We start from the raw sequence: 15,757 nt of genomic DNA, 5'->3' as shown, positions 1-15,757 counted from the left end.
CTTCTTTGTGTTAGTTGGCCTGGCTAGGATTTGAGTGGATCTGGGACCCTAGTAGTGAGTGTGTGTGATTTTGCAGATGTTAAGAAGGACTGAGGGCTTCCCCTGTGGCTCTGTTGGTAAAGAATCTACCCGCAATGCAGAAGACCTGGGTTCGATCCCTGGGTTGGGAAGATCACCTGGAGAAGGGAAAGGCTCCCCACTCCAGGATTCTGGCCTGGAGAATTCCATGGACTGTATAGTCCATGGGGTCACAAAGAGTCAGACACGACTGAGCTACTTTCACTTCAGTTCACTTCTTCAAGAAGGACTGAACCTGGAAAAAAATAATAATTTTCTTAGCACAGCACACTACTAAACTTGAAAGAGAAAGGAGGGTTGAGTTTTAGCCGAAAGAGGAGTCCTTTAAATTTGAGATTTTAAAAACCAGTATGCAGAAGAATCACCTGAGATGCTGGCTACAAAAGCAGATTCCAAAGATTCTCAGTTGGTGAGTTCTGAATGGAGACCCAGAATCTGAGTTTTAGCAGGGTTTTCCAGCTATTCTAATGAAGATGGAGCTAGGAGCTTTTTCAGAGACCATTGCTTGAAAGCTCCCAGCTAGCTAGTTAAGTATTTTATAGGGTATAGTTGGTGGCACTAGTGGGAAGGAACCCACCTGTCAATACAGAAGACATAAGAGATGTGGGTTCAATCCCTGGGTAAGGAAGATCCCCTGGAGGAGGGCATGGTAACCCACTACAGTATTCTTGCCTGAAGAATCCCATGGACAGAGGAGCCTGGCAGGCTCCAGTCCATAGGGTCGCAAAGAGTTGGAAACGACTGAGCACACACATACATACACAGTTACAGTGACTGGGGGCTTCCCAGGTGGCACAGTGGTAAAGAACCCATTTGTCAGTGGAGGAGACAAGAGAGGCAGGCTTGATCCCTGGGTCAGGAAGATTCCCCTGGAGGAGGAAATGGCATCCCACTCTAGTATTCTTGCCTAGAAAATTCCACGGACAGAGGAGTCTGGCAGGCTGCAGTCCATGGGGTCACGAAGAGTCAGGCATGACTAAGCACACACACGCACACGTGCGTGCATGCACACACACACACACACATTTAGAATTGAAAATGAAATTTTGCCACCATTTTGTTAGGTCCAGTCAGAATTGCTACTATATGAAAAGTGCCTAATGCAAAACTGAACAGAATTGAAAACCAGCATTGCTAAGTGGATTCTAAAGCACTCAATTAAACAAATTATTTATCAGTATATTATTTAAATTTTCTACGACAAAGAATGGAAGCTTTTCATCACATAGGAAATAACAATTTAAAGGAGTCAAATAGTCTCTAAATTTCCCAGCAAGAATACAGGAGTGGATAGCCATTTCCTCCTCCAGGGTATCTTCCTGACCCAGAGATCGAACCTGTGTCTCTCCTGGGTCTCCTGCATTGCAAGTGGATTCTTTACTGCTGAGCCACCCAGATTTGAAATCAGAAAAGTCTAAAAGGGAGTCCTGATTCTGCTACTCATTGACTTGATGTCGAGCAAGTTTTATCTATACTGCTTGCCTCAAATTTGAGTTGAAAGACTAAGGAAGTAGAGCTAAAGCAAACACCCTTGAAAAACACTAATGGGCCACAAAACGTAAATTAGAATTATCATTATTCTCTATGGTAGGTCTGGAATGAGTCAGAGCACACCACAGGGAACCTGGTGTTCTGGATTATGCACTGCTTCGTCTGTATCTGGAGAGAAGTGAGTAACTGATGGGTTTCCTGCTTCTGGCTCTCCCTGGGCACTCTGTCCTTAGTAGAGCAATAACTCTCAACAACCCCATCTGCAGCTACAGGAAAGTCGCCCTGCTGGGCAGTGAGCAGTCTCTTCCTTGCTGTACCCTGCCATCCCTATTACTAAAGCCTGGCACTATGGAAACCTGGTTAGCTTTCTTGAAGGATACAATACAATCCTATGCTATTGAAATCAGAACTGCAATTATTCCAGCATGGATTTCTTCTATTGATATATTCAAGGTGATTTCCCATATGTTTCAGGATTAGGGTTTTACTTTAATCCTTTAACTACTAAAGGGTTTGCTTATTTGAAGACAGCATTTGACATGAGAACTAGTCTTCTGAAATGAGAGCTTTTAAGTTGAAAATAAGACTGGAGGCTTAAATTTTTTTGACTGAGTGTAAGAAAAAACACTACTAATTTATATAAAAATATTAAATTTAAGGCAACTATTCAATAATGTCTCCCTATTGCTTATTACATTGCATTAGACTCTGTGGCTTGGTCCTAGTACTAGGGCCTTAATATTACTAACAAAAGATAACCACTCTCTAGAGGACCTTATTCCCTATTATCTTCTCTCACCCCAACATGTGCTGTCTTCTCCACCCGGTCCTTCTCTTCACTGTGTTCTCAGTGTGTCTTGCTCATTCTCCTCTCAATTGCTCTCAGTATTTTTTCCTTCCCACATGAAGTGCCCTCCATCTCCCCCACTGATGCAATTTATATTTCAGAGCACAGATTAAATTCCACTTCCTCTGTGAAACTAAATTTGTACTCCTTTTCAATACTGTAAGGACACAGAATGGTCTTCAATAATTCCTTATTTGTTTTTCATATCATTAATTTCTTCATTAGTGTTTGGTATTTATACCAACTAAAAAGAGTAATGCAAGTTACTTAAGGGACATATGTTTATTTCTTTATATTCCTTCCATACTTAACAACAAATATTTTCGAATACTGATCTCCTTCTCTAAGTGGGCTGGGTACATTCCACTGTGTCCTAGTAACTAGAAGTTTTCACAGTTGATTTATCTTTATTCCTAAATTTAATAAAAAGGAATACCAGTCACTTATTATCAAAAAAGAAACTGAGAAGTAATGTGTGTTTTGCTAGAAATAGAAAGCTAGTTCTTGTTTTTCAATGATTAGAGAGTATCTTACTGATCATGAAAGACATGAAATTCATAGAACATTAAATTTTGGCAATATCTATGCATTATGAAAAATTTGCTGTTTGGTAATTATACATTGTAAACCATATATGCACTATATAAAAATGCTTAAACTTTTTAAACTAAAATTCTAAAGACAGTATTTTAACTGCTATTCTAAAACATATATAAATAAATACACTTAGTCATATTAAAACTCAGCTATTGGTTTCCTGCCCACCTGATGTGAATATGTCCTCTTCCTACTCCTTGCCCAGCCTCAGGCCCCTTCTGCTCCAAAATGTGTATGTGAATGAAAAGAGGATGGCATTTTAGAGTAGGAAATATCTCTGCAGTGAAGTAGAAGATGCAATATGTTCTTCAGTTCAAAAGGAATAGTTCTTACTTCCTGGGAATTCTGGAAATGACACTGTATATTTTTAAAAGCCAGAGAAACATTTCTTAACAGTTTCACTTATCCCAAGCATCTTAAAAGAGATAATAAGTAATTGGGGCCTGTATGCACCTCACTATCCCATATTATTATGGTACAGGCACTTTTAGGCTGACTAGACACAGAAATGTCAACTCTTTAAAACTGCCCAGCTCTACAGCAAGTCCCTGAGAATCAACTCCAATGGAGGGGAACACAGTGTGTTAACTCTGGATGCCCAACTGAACTTCCCTTGTTCTCCAAGAGTCCATCTTCATCCACAAACTCAGGTTCTAGTTACATACTCCAAAAAAGGGAATAAAAGGTGAATTGTGAGTTCATATTTTTGTCTATTTTCATTTATGCTGACTTTTCAAAGTATAGAACTCCAACCCAGCAATAACTTTAAGCTTGATTTTCTTTTCTGTTGTATCTTCCTATTAATCTTAAAGTTTAAATACTATCTCTTCTACTTGCCATACTTACACAAAAATAACTCCAATTATAAATGCATGTATGCTTTAGGAATCTTCTGTCCTTTTCCCTGTTCTTATAGTATGTCATAACCAAAACATCTAGTGGCTCAAGTTGGATAATTGGCTTCTTATGTTTGTATTTTCCACTGAGTAATCAATGAACTAGAATTGTATATGTATACTGTTAAATCTGAGCCAAAACTTTAAATGTGTTTTTCTCAAATCTTCCCATGATGAAAAATAATATATAATGGTTATTATCTTTAGTAAAAAAAAAAAAAATCATGAAAACCACTTACATTTAACAGTTTTAATAGCAATTGCCCAAACTACAGAAAATGTTCAAACATGAATTCTGAAGTCTATGAAATATGAAAGTCTGCTCAGTTTGTTGCTATTAAAGGGTAATAAAAAGAAATATATTCTGGAATTTGATGTTGCTTAGCCCCAAAACATAGTAAAATGTGAAATAAACCATATCCTTCAAATAATGTGTTGGCTTTCACTTTATCATTTCAGAACATCCTATAGTATTCTATTTAAAAACTACAAAGGAAGAGTAAAAATATGAAGCAGAGGTAGATTTTAAGTGTTCAAATGTTTTTATGTTTATGGAAGTAAACATAAAACATAAACAGTGTTTATGGAAGACTGAGCTATAAAACGAGTCTCCTTTATTTGACAATATAACCTACAATAAGTTCACTTCTGGTCCTTTGGTTAGCTCAAAGAATTCACATTATCATTCGTAAAGTTCTGTTTAGCGTGAAGACAATTCCTTTTATTTTCTTGAATTAAAAAAAAAAATCAGTGAAAAGTAGTTACTGGTGTGTTGTTACTAAATAACATTCAAGAGCAAATGAAAAAGGACAGGAATTTTCTTCATTACTGCAATGAGTTCTAATTTTTGAGTTCCTAAGAAGAGTTGTGACTGTAATCACATTGTATGTATGTGTTAGATTTTTGAGATACAGCTTGTTTCACCTTTTCCCTCTCAAAATAAATCTTAATAGAGACGAAGTGAAAAAAACGTTGGCACTTAGGAGGACAGGAAGAAAAGGTTACAGTGCTGATTAAAGAAAACCTGTTTGCCCATATTCCATAGAGAAAGGTATATATTCACTAGTTATTAAAAGTATATTAGAAGGAAATAATAAGGAAAAAAAAAACAAACATCTGCACCTATTCTCAAATATTTGTAAATAGGTATTGTACTTCCTGGAGAGATGTGAGTTGTTTGATTTTACTTGGTTCTTCGTTCCTCCCTCTCTTCTGCATTCTCCATCCTTCTCCTTCTTTAGATTACACTATCAATTTAGTCTACTCAGCTGCGATTTATACCATGGAACTTTCGAGAGTCTCGGAGGCTTGCTTGCTGCAGTGTTAATCGAAACCTGCAGCCACCACTGGAGACAAGCCCACAGCCACATCTGCCCCCTTGTGTTCGCCTGAGGTCGCGTCCTCATTCCGGAAGTTCGAGGGCTCGGAGTTAGGAGCATGCGCAGTCACAGGAGCCCGCGAGTTCGTGAGTAACGAGAAGTCTGCGCTCCGCGTCAGCTACTGGGTTCGTGCAGAACTAACTTGAGTGTAAAAGATTGGCGAGTTTACTTCAGACTACTCAGCTTGCTGGTAATGATTTTTTGCCACAGCAGTGGATCTCTTTGATGAGTCTTTAGAGTAAACTTTGTCTTGTACTTTGTCAGCCTAAATCAGCTGAATTTAACTTTGTGGTGACAGCGCAGTCGGAATACCACGTTTGCCTGTTTAAAGATACAGATGCTCATATCACCTCTTGACACTGGTCTTAAAACATCTTGCGGGTGTCAACTGAAATAAAATCGAACCGTTCAAATAAAGTAGAACCGTTCCAATTGACAAACAAAAAGCCTGGATTTCTCTATATACTTTTCCAAGTATTTATGGAAAGAATAAGACAAAGTATTTCTTAGAGATAAGGTAGAGAATGAGATTTGGATAAATTTCCTCCTCTGAAAAAAACTGCCATATAACTTAAAAGATGTTTTTCCATCATCTTTTCCTTTCTTTTTTTCTTTAAACGTGGAAGTCGCTCAGTCGTGTCCGACTCTTTGCCACCCCATGGACTGTAGCCAGCCAGGCTCCTTTGTCCATGGGATTCCCCAGGCAAGAGTGCTGGAGTGGGTAGCCATTCCCTTCGCCAGGGGATCTTTCCAACCCAGGGATCGAACCCAGGTCTTCCACATTGCAGGTGGATTCTTTACCATCTGAGCTACCAGGGAAGCCCTTTTTTCTTTAAGGAACCTACAATTTAACTGTAGTGGATCTTAAATTCGGATTTAAGTTGTCCTCTTTGCGGTTCATTGGAGTTCCTGCTTCTAATACTTGTTTTCTTTCACCAGTTGTGAAAAGTTCTCAGTCAGTGTCTTGAAATATAGTCCCTACCTCATGCTCACTCCTCCCCGCCTCCTCGTCATTCTCCTTGTGGAATTCCAGTTAGATATCCGTTAGGCCATCTTATTCTGTCCTTCGTGTCTCTTTCATATTTTTCTACTTCTTTGTATCTCTGGACTTCAGTTACAGACAATTTGGTGTAAACCATCCATGGAATTTTAAATTTCTATTAATTTTTCATTTCTAGAAGTCTTGTCTTTTTAAATATGTATTCTTTATGCATGACTTTCATGCCTTTTATATTTTGGACATTTTAAACTGATTTTTGTTTTTTCTATCTGACAATCCTATATCTGAAGACTCTTGAGCCTTAATATTTATGGTGCCTTGTTTCCATATGTGTTCATTGACATTTTTTCTTTTTACCTCAGGCTCTCGTTTTTATTTGAACTTGATCTGTGAAAATTCTTTGAGGCTTGGGACGCAGGTGGATTCTTCCATGGGAGGATTAGCATTTGTTTCCATGAGACATCTGTGGGCATTACAGTGCTGTATCAGTTTAAACTAAACTACCTGTTGACTGGAGGAGTTTTGTGTGTGTGTGTGTGTGTGTGTGTATTTCATAATACCATGTGATCTGTGTTCAAAATACAATATTAAATAGAAGTCAGATTGTGGTTACGAATTTTCAGGAGAAGTCCTTTTTTCACCTCCAGTTAGAATTAAGATGTTCATGTTTCAAGATGGGCAATTTTCTTTTTTTTTCCCCCAAGTTCCAGATTGGTGTCAGTGTATAGTTCTAGTTCATTTTTAAACTGAGAGTATAACATTTCAGGGGTCTAGTGTCATTTAAAAGGGAGACTCCTAATATAATCCCTAATTTGAATGGAGTGTGAGCTTTGTCTCTTATCCCTGAAACCTTAAAAATTAATACCTCAGATCATCTGAGCTCAGCAATGCCATTAAGGCAAAAAGCAACCTCAGTGCTTTACTTACCTTTTGGAGTTCCTGCCTTTAACTCATTTTTAGCCTAAGTAGTGTTAACTTTCTTGGTTAATATTTGCATACATTTAAGATTTTTAAAGATACTTTTGCTCAGCAGTTAGAGCCAGTCTGATACTTAGTACATTGTGTTTCTGGTATTATGGTTTATTGGTAACATCTACAATTATACATCAGTGTTCAGGTTGTTTTATCTCTGAATCTCTTTTTAACCTTTTAATTTCATCTTGATTTTGGCTGTTCTTTTATTGGATTATTTACTGATACTATGTTATTGCATAGCATAAAGCATTGGGCACTCTGTAGTTTTCGATATGCTTACTTCCAGACTTTTGCTTTTTATGACCTGTGTCTCTCTTCTTTTTTTCCTCCCTTTCTTCTCTTTTCCCCTCCAGCCCTCTGTTCCATTTTTTCCCTTCTTTTTTGCTCTATCATAGTTCTGTAATTAGCATGTAATTTATCTTGGTTACATTTATCATCAGATACTGCTACCCAACTGAACATAGTGTAGATTTTCCTTGAATCACTTCCTGTCTTTCCTGTACCCAGTTGGTCTTTCTTTCAAGCTTATAGGCATGCAGAGATGGCAGAGGTGCAGGCCGCGTGTGTGGGGACAGAAGGGGTGAAGCCCTGCTGTGGATGAGTGTTACCCTTGCTGTAGACATGGCATCTGAGTTTTTTTCAGAGATTCTGTTATGAGAGAATTCTTGGGTTGGCTGTCATTCCAACATCGTACAGTTCCGTTCAAGATATTCAGCTTATCAACCTTTCTTATCACTAATGAATTTTCAACTTAGGTTTTATTTTTATGCATCTCTCCTTCATTTTCCTCAGGGATGCCTACTTAACTCCTCTGTGCATGTATTTCTAAATTAAATGACATTAATGAGAACTTGCGAAATACTCTAAACTCATTTTTCATGGTAATTCTTCTGGGAGATGAGGGGAAGGTTAAGAGGTGTAATACAACATGACAGCATTTTCTTTGTCTTTCTTTGACCCCATTTGTTTATGGCATTAGATTGTGATCCTTTGTCTTGTTGTTGCTGTTAAGTTTTATCCTCCCCTCTTTTGTAGGTTTTTGTTGTGGTTGTTGTTATTTATTTGATTATTGATTTAGATATTGGGGAATCTTGCTTCATTCCACTGTCCTTAGCCAAGTAAACCTTACTTTAAAAATTGTTGTTGTTGTTCAGTCGCTAAGTTTGTGTCCAACTCTTTGCAACCTCCTGGACAGCAGCATGCCAGGCTCCCCTGTCCCTCACCATCTCCCTCTCTCACAGAGTTTTCTCAGATTCCTGTCCATTGAGTCAGTGATGCTGTCTAGCCATCTCATCCTCTGCCACCCGCTTCTCCCTTTGCCTTCTACCTCTCTCAGCATCAAGGTCTTTTCCAGTGAGTTGGGTCTTCACATCAGGTGGCCAAAGCATTGGAGCTTCAGCTTCAGCCTCAGTCCTTCCAATGCATATTCAGTGTTGATTTCTTTTAGGGCTGACTGATTTGATCTTGCTGTTCAAGGGACTGTCAATAGTCTTCTCCAGCACCACAGTTCAAAAGCATCAGTTATTTGGTGCTCAGACTTCTTTATGGTCCAACTCTCACATCTATGCATGACTACTGAAAAAAACCATAGCTTTGACTATACAGATCTTTGTCAGCAATGTGATATCTCTGCTTTTTAATATACTGTCTAGGTTTGTTGTAGCTTTCCTTCCAAGGAGCAAACATCTTTTAATTTTATGGCTGCAGTCACTGTCTGCAGTGATTTTGGAGCCCTGCAATACAAATTATTCTTTTTATTAATGGCTTTATTTTAAATACTTAGGTTTTAATAATGTATGTTTGTTAAAGATATTGTGCATTCTATATAAATTATCACTACCCGTAGAAGAAGACACAAGCAGAGATACAAGAAAATTATTTTTGTTGGAGCGGGTATAATTCTGGGTGCCTGGCATATGTGATATCCTACTGGGAGAGCCAAGGTAGAGTAAGTCCTGGTTGTCTGCAAGAAAGATCTAGAAGTACCAGAGGAATAAGTGCTAAACATAGATTTGACTGCTTCCTTTTTACTAACAAGCAACCAAGCACTTATTTTTACTTAAACAAAAAAGCCACATTGTGAACTAGCCCTCAAGCTTTGTTGCTAATCAACTCCTCCTGCAAGCGTATTTGCTGCCCTCTGCAGGCTGACGTAAAACTTACAGGTAACATTGAAATTGTGGAAAAAGCAAAACCCCCCTATATTCCAGTACAGATGTATATTCCTGAACTTGAACCAAGAATGCTCATGAAATCTTACAAAGTATTTCTATTTCTGCTGCCTAGATGCCATGTGACTTGGAACTATTACTTGTTAGATGACTGAGAAATGGAGACCTCTTTTGAGTTTAGTATTAAAAAAAAAAGAAATATGCTTAAGGTAGAAATTAAATGTTGATTTGGGTTTGATTCTTAAATCACAGTGTAGTTCAATCTAGAGGTCCATATATGAAATATTTCTTGATGTTATTTTTTCCCCTGCATTTTCTTTTGCTAGTTGACCCTCCCTCATTCAAGGAAATTTCTCTGGAATAAATGTTAAATATTGCCCTTCAGATTCAGAAACTGTGATGCAAATATAACATATAGCATTAGAAGAGAATATTTGCCTCATTTAGTCCCCAGTGATTAGACTGCAAATTATGGGGTAGAAAATCCAAAATGTATTGAGGGGACTGAGAGTGAAAGGCTTTTGCACCCACTTTCCACTACAACCCTGAGCAGCTGAGTTCCCACAGTATTAGCTACTCTATAAAGGTACAGTAGCAATCTCTTAAATATAGGTGCATAGGGTATGGGGGCAGAAATGGGACTGACGCAGGCCCAGGGAGCATCCTAGAGCCACTGGTGGCATGAGAGTTCTTTCGAAAGACCATAGATGTAGAAGTGAGACAGAGAAGCATCTGCCCTGCAGGGGCCCTAGGGGTACAGGAAGACACTACAGAAGATCAGATCTTGGCTGCAATCACATCTTAATATTGATGCCACGATGGAGAAAAGGTGTCAGAGTACCTTATAACATGAGTTACATTTCAAAGATTACGACGTGGCATTGACACAGACCAAGCAAGAGAAGTAGATGTACTTTCCCAAACAGAGGAAGAAAGAGGGGTGTGGAGGGTAGATTCTGGATTTGAGTAAAGCACAAAATACTCAGAAATCCCTGGAGCAATAGAGTTTACTGGAAATTAAGCTTTATTCTTCAGAAGAATGGGTTCTTAAGAGAGTGCTCATCGAGATACAAGAAAAATAAAGTTAGCATTGGTTTTCACACCAGCATTTGTGATTAGAAAGATTTAAGTGAAGGTTCTGAGAGAGGGTGAAAGACTCCATGACCTATGTGGGGAAAGAATCTAAAAAAGAGTGGATATATGTACGTGTGTAACTGCTTCTCTTCGCTGTACACCTGAAACCAACATTGACACAACATTGTAAATCAACTATACTCCAATAAAAATAAAAAAAAGAAAGTGAAAGATTCACTGAAAGAGAGTGAAAGATTCAAACGAAGGTTCTGAATAAATCTCTCCAGCTGTGGGACTTGGCATTTGTCCATCCTTCACTAGCATCTTAGCCTTTGTTCACACTTGGTGTCCAGAGTTTCTCTTTATGTTGTCTACCTTTAGCCCCTTAGTTTGGATAACTTTCCCCAACTCAAAAAAACAGCAGCAGGAAGACAGGTATTATATCAGTTTTGCTTATCATTTGTCTCCACTGCCTAGAATGGTTCCTAGCTTATGGTACATGCTTAATCAGTTTAGTTCAGTCACTCAGTCATATCTGACTCTTTGTGACTCCATGGACCACAGCACACCAGGCTTCCCTGTGCATTACCAACTCCTGGAGTTGACTCAAACTCATGTCCATCAAGTCGGTAATGCCATCCAACCATCTCATACTCTGTCGTCCCCTTCTCCTCCCGCCTTCAATCTTTCCCAGCATCAGGGTCTTTTCCAATGAGTCAATTCTTCTCATCTGGTGACCAAAGTAATAAATAATCATTAAAATGAAATAATTTTTAAATTAGATGACTAAAGCTCGGATGAGAAACAGTATTTTGTGAGACAAAATTAAGGCAAAATACTACTTTCACCTTTTCCGTCTCATTAATAGACTATGAGTAAGTTTTATGGATACTTGGTGTGTGGCAGTTCCTAGGACGTAATTTGGAAATTATAAGAGATTTCACCATGTGTCAACACAAAGGGCTGGCAGATTTTATCTTTTCTTAGAATTATATTTTAAATGTTACAGTTTACTATTTTCTGGGTGACCTTTTAGTCATCCATCTCTGCAGCTTCACATTACTAGAAAGAGTGGGAAAGGGTTCAGAGATGTCTTCATAAAGCAAAAAATAAGAGGACAAGTTCTAAATTAGCTTAGTATTTCAAACAAACATTGTTGTTTGCTGCCCCTTACTGGTAAGATAATAAAATTGCTAAATCACATTTTAAAAGTATAGTTGTTGGCATCGAAATCAGATTTTATAGGAAAAAGCTCCTTTATCTCACACACACACACACACACACACACACCACACAAAATTACACAAGTGAATTGTCTCAAATACTGAGTAGCATATGGGATGAGTCACTTAATTGAAAGCAGTTTTCTGGCCTTCAGTTTGGATAATTATGGAGAAAAGTTAAGTAGGGAACGTACTAAAACAAGCCTCATGTGTGAGGTGCTCTCCCTTGCTTGAAAACTTGGAAGTTATCATTGGCAACAAATACAGTCAGTTAATTTCCTTGAAGGGATAGTTTTATTTTTGAGAAAATATGTTTCAGGTTTCTACATTTGGATAACCAGGGGTTGTCTACCAGTCACTCTTTCAGGTAAAAATGGCATTCCTTGAAGAGCAGCAGCTAATTCAGATTGCAGTGGAAACCAGAGCCCAAGCTCTTTCGTCACAATAACCATCATAATACATCATTATTCAGCAAAAGTTTTTTGTGCACACTTTCCATGTTATCACACAGAAGTTAGAGAGCAGCAGGACCGAACTTCCAGGAGAACACAGCACAGAGCCCAGAGGGCTCTCAGAGTGAAGGGGGTTGGGCTTCTGAACGCAGAGCCAGCAGTTCTGCCCTTCCTCCCTGTTAATGGTTAATGAGCCCAGGGATTCTGAGTAATGTTCTACCTTTAGTGCCAGGTTGGCTCTCCATGGAGAACTTTAATTTGGGCATGAAATGGCCATGGAGGTGATCCAGAACTGTAGATTAACAACTGAATCTGTGGTTTCCTCTGCTATATCATCAGGAAACCCCATATCTCCAGGGGCTGGGTGGAGATAGGCAGCCCCAAACAGTGTACAGAAAGGACCTAATTCTTAGTAAACAGGTAAAAAGATTATAGGTAAGAAGACAATGCTAAAAATCTAGTCTAAAAGACAAGACAAGGTTGAAAATAGAAAGTGATTAATGAAGGCAGAAGTCAGGATAGGAGAGAGCAGACAAAAGGAGGAAGCAATTGAAAAAACACTTTGTGCAAAAGCTGAAGAAATAAAAGCCTCCATCAGCACAAGAGTTCCAACAATCGCCCCATTATGGCACCTGGTATGTGATATGGGGCTTAAAGGCAGCTCCATAGAGGAATTATGCAGGGCTGCAACTGACAGCTAGGTGGGAGAAAAGTACTTGAAGCTGAAAGAAAACAGGATCAGAAAAAGTGGCTCCAGGAAGGGATCTAAGAGTCAGAAGGTAATTCCAGGCAGAGATGCATCCTCCCCTGTCTCTATCCGTCCTCTGACCTTCTCAGTGAGCTACTGGAAAGAATAATGCTGTCTCCTCTTGCTCATTTTCAACTCTTTGCACTCAAACTTCATCCCCTACACTTCACCCATCATAAATGTCATCAGTGGCTTTCTAATGGAAAAATCCTATAACCTTACTTTCATTCTCCTTTTGCAACTTTATTTCCATCAAGCCTCTTCTCAAAAGTCTCCTGATCAAAAGCTTTCTCTTAGAAGAGAAACCTTTCTTAATTCCCCCAAATAAAACAGTGCTCATTGTCGTGCAGTCAGTATTCCTTATGTTATCCTCTTTTTATGTTTATTTTTTAAAAATCCCAGACATAGGAAAGTAAACTGAACTGCTTCAAAAGTTACCTAATTCATGGGCAAGCTTATTTTATCTTGTTCCTCACTAACTTTCCCCTCCTATATTATTTTGAAGTAGTTTCCAGACATATCTTTTCATCCATGAATATTTTATATGGAGTTTTTTTTGTTAAGCAACCATAATACCATTATCATAACTGGAAAAAGGATAATAGGTCTTGATATATATATATATATATACACACATACACACACACACACACACATGCACAATGGAATATTTATTCAGTCATAAAAAAGAGGAAATCAGAGCTTTTACAACAACATGGATGGAATGTGAAGTCATTATGCTAAATGAAATAAGCCATATAGAGAAAGACAAATACTGTGTGATCTCAAGTACTTATGTGTGGAATCCAAAAAGAGAAAGAGAGAGAGAAAACCACTCATAGAAAAAGAGATCTGATTTGTGGTCACTAAAGGCAGAGTGTGCTGCTGCTGCTGCTGCTGCTGCTGCTACTTAGTCGCTTCAGTTGTGTCCGATTCTAGCGACCTCATGGACTGCAGCCTACCAGACTCCTCCATCCATGGGATTTTCTAGGCAAAAGTACTGGAGTGGGGTGCCATTGCCTTCTCCGAAGGCAGAGTGTGGGGGAGGGTAAATTGGAAGAAGGTGGTCAAAAGTTCAAACTTCCAGTTATAAATACTAGCAATGTAATGAACAATGTGATGGCCATATTTAATACTGTTGAATGATATATAAAAAGTCATTGTAAGCATAAATTCTTAGAGTTCCATAAGGAGAATTTTTTTTTCTTTTCTTCTGTCTTTTCCTTTTATTGCATCTGTATGTGTAGATGGTTGTTAGCTGAAACTATTGTGGTCATCATTTACGATATATATAAATCAAACTATCATGTTGTATGCTTTAAACTGATACACTGATGTATGTCAATCATTTATCAATAGAACTGGGAAAATATAATAATGATCTAATGTAGCAAATATTCAGTCAGTGCTTAAAGGACCAAGTTACTCATTAATATCAGGTTTTCTTTGTTTGAATCAGTGTTTAAATAAGCTATATAACTGATCTGTTGATAAGTTCCTTTTCTCTCTCCCCACCTTTTCCCTCGGTAGTCTATTTACTGAAAAACAAACTTGATCATTTGTCCTGTATCATCTCCCATTCTGGATTTTGCTAATGAGTTTCATTACTAGTTTCCTCTTTTGTATTTCCTGTGAAGTGATGGTTGGATCATATGTGGTTTTCTTGGTAAAACTGCTTCATAGGGGTTGTGGTGTTCTTCCAACAGAAATTATATTATCTACTTTAGTGACACAGGCAGAAATTGATTGGTCTTGATTTGATCCATTAATGCACTAGAAGTTTTAAAATGATAAACTTCAATTCTGTTGTTCTATCTTATTAACTAGAGTACTGTTATAAAGAAAAACTTCACCAGATCATTTTTTTTGGTTACCCAGCAGTAGAGTTCATACAGGAAAGGTGGGATAAATGCTTGATTGGTTCTCTTTAAAAAAAAAAAAAAAGAAGTTTCATAATAATGAGTTTCTCAGCATCTTGTAGCAGTTACCAGTTGTGAAAGTTGCTCAGTCGTGTCTGACTGTTTGCAACCAGATGGACTGTAATTCACTAGGCTCCTCTGTGGGATTTATATCAGTTTGTTGAAAAAACTCTCCCATTCCCCACCCCTACAAACTCAATAGCTTAAAACAATAAAGCACTTATGAATCTTGCCAAGATGGAGAAACAAGGTCCAGATTATCATCCTGCCTAAAATAATTTTTAAAACTATAAAATATATGAGACAACAATTTGTAAGACATTGGACATTAGACAACAAAGGACAGTTATCTCTGAGAGGCATGAAACAAACAAGGTAAGCTCAGTGGATGTCCCACTGTACTAACGCGGGGGAATTTAGAGGCCACAGCAGAGGAAGGGAAAGCTGAGGCAGATTCCAGCATACTCCCTGAATCGAGGAGATGCAGGCAAGATTTTAGTGAGTCCAGAGAAACTAGAGTTCAGAGGAGATAGTACCAGAGAAGAGAGAACTGTTCATTGATAGAACTGTGGGAATAAGTAGAGGTATATCCTTAAGTATCAGCTGAGTACTGATCAGTATATGCATGTGAGGAAATTACCTGAGGTTGGAGGAGAATCAACAGAAAAGATTAGAGGCAGCAGTGCCTAGCACTCAGACAGGGCCACAAATAGTGCTTGTTCCCATTAACAGACTAGAAAACCCATAATTTATAAAGTGTTAGGAACAGTGCATGGAAGGGTCTTGTCTCAAATTAGAGATTACATGGCAGTGGACTAAGCACTGAACTGATCTCACTTAAGAATCTTAAATTCAACAGTTTGAAAGGTCACACTATTTTCAGGTCACAAAACTGTAACCCAGAACA

General features: G+C 38.3%; 1 long non-coding RNA gene across 1 annotated transcript in view; it reads left to right on the top strand.

Annotated features, from left to right (window-relative positions):
- Positions 1 to 5,313: 5,313 nt before the first annotated feature.
- LOC147380179 (uncharacterized) overlaps positions 5,314 to 15,757 on the top strand; it is a 35,908-nt gene continuing 25,464 nt past the window's right edge. Inside the window, exon 1 of the long non-coding RNA XR_015134840.1 lies at positions 5,314 to 5,478. This is a non-coding gene — a long non-coding RNA (uncharacterized LOC147380179). The remainder of the gene's footprint in view (positions 5,479 to 15,757) is intronic.

The sequence above is a fragment of the Bos grunniens genome, chromosome 1 (assembly GCF_055505025.1).
Source record: "Bos grunniens cultivar Pamir isolate PY7600 chromosome 1, Bosgru_T2T1.0, whole genome shotgun sequence".
Taxonomy (NCBI): domain Eukaryota; kingdom Metazoa; phylum Chordata; class Mammalia; order Artiodactyla; family Bovidae; genus Bos; species Bos grunniens.
Note: the sequence above shows the minus strand (reverse complement) of the source record. Positions and strands in the feature narration are given on the sequence as shown.